The sequence below is a fragment of the Myotis davidii genome, unplaced genomic scaffold (assembly GCF_000327345.1).
Source record: "Myotis davidii unplaced genomic scaffold, ASM32734v1 scaffold743, whole genome shotgun sequence".
Taxonomy (NCBI): Eukaryota; Metazoa; Chordata; class Mammalia; order Chiroptera; family Vespertilionidae; genus Myotis; species Myotis davidii.
In genome coordinates this window covers 3,603,288-3,604,973 of record NW_006296221.1, presented here as the reverse complement: position 1 = coordinate 3,604,973, position 1,686 = coordinate 3,603,288, and the positions used below count along the sequence as shown (strand labels likewise).

General features: G+C 39.6%; 1 pseudogene; it reads right to left on the bottom strand.

The window, feature by feature from the left end:
• Nucleotides 1–238: 238 nt before the first annotated feature.
• Nucleotides 239–897, bottom strand: LOC102771369 (annotated as a pseudogene).
• Between the last annotated feature and the right edge of the window lie 789 nt (nucleotides 898–1,686).

Below are 1,686 nucleotides of genomic sequence, written 5' to 3'. Positions count from 1 at the left end.
TGAGAGTTGATATTTCACATTAAGCATGTTGTTTAACAACTTTTCACAAACCGAGCCTGACTTTCAAGAAATGAAATGAAAATGGCAGAGAATATCAATCTGTAGATCCACAATCTAAAAAGGAACTGCAGCTCTTTTGAGGGATGCCATCTCAATGGTGACACTGGTAAGTCCAGATTGTCCAACACACTGTAAATCAATTTTTTTTGCGGGGGGTCAGGTCCCCTTACATCTCTGGGCTTAAGAGAGCCAAAGTCTATGCTTAAAGTGGAGAGGGAGAAAAGGACATAAAATAAATTTTAGTTCTCCCACACGACAAGGTGTTTGTGCCAAGATGGCTAATGCGTGTCAACATCAAGAGATTCCTCCTTCCAGAATCCAAGAGGAAGTTTCTCAAAACGAGGAAGGAAAGGTGTTTTTCCCCCAATGTCAGTCCAGCTTTGGAGACATTCTATTAGTACTATATGTCCGTTCCCCAAAAAATAACAATGACATGTTCTGTGTGCTAACAACATAGCTTAAAAAAAAGTGAAACAAAATTCTTCATTCTTATAAAACTTGATAAAAATAGTATTTCAAACTGTACACTCACCAGAAATACACAGCTATAAAAAATGCACACACTTCACTTGGCATCTCCAGCACATTCAGCTTTCTGTGCCTGGTCTGTTTTGGCATCTCCATTTTCAGCAGCGTTATTCCCATCCTTGCCAGCACCAACTTTTCCCTTTTTCCTTTAGGTACTTTCTTTCCCTTCTTCCCAGGGGCCTTTTTAGTCTTGGGCTCTGGCTTTGGAGGAGCAGGTTTAGCTGATAACCTGGTGGATCTTCTCTGTGGTTCATCCTTTACCTTGGCCTTATCTCCTTTAGCATCCCCTTTAGCCTTTCTCTTAGGCATGATGGCGATGGTGGTGGGGCTTCTGGGTGGGATGTGGGGATGCAGCAGCACGGGCTTTGCTTGGTCCTCAGTCTGGGGGTTGTTCTTGCCTCCTCACACTCCATAGAATTTTCCATCAAGCAAGGAAGGGTGAGTAGGAATTATTTCTACTGAACCATTAGTACTATTTTAAGATTTATGGGAGGTCATTGATAGCAAATTTATTTGATAAGTCTTGCTTATTATCCAATGTTAATCAACTTAAACATTAAGGGCTTTTAAAATATGTAAACAACCTTTTCAAATAAAAATTACTTTCCTAAAACAAACAAAAAATATTTAGTAAGAGAGCAGCATTGTTTTATATTTTTTAAAAAATGCTTTGTTGCCGAAACCGGTTTGGCTCAGTGGATAGAGCGTCAGCCTGCGGACTGAGGGGTCCCAGGTTCGATTCCGGTCAGGGGCATGTACCTTGGTTGCGGGCACATCTCCAGTGGGGGGTGTGCAGGAGGCAGCTGATCGATGTTTCTCTCTCATCGATGTTTCTAACTCTCTATCTCTCTCCCTTCCTCTCTGTAAAAAATCAATAAAATATATTTTAAAAAATGCTTTGTTGAGGCATGATTAATGTACAAAAAAGTGTACATGTGTAATGTATATACCTTGATGAGTTTGGAGATAACTATATAATCATAAAATCATCATCATGATCTAGGTCATAGGTCTGTTTATCACCTACAAATGTTTATTCCACCCTCTTATTTATTATTGTTACTAGTATTTTGTGATAAGAACACAACGTAAGATTTC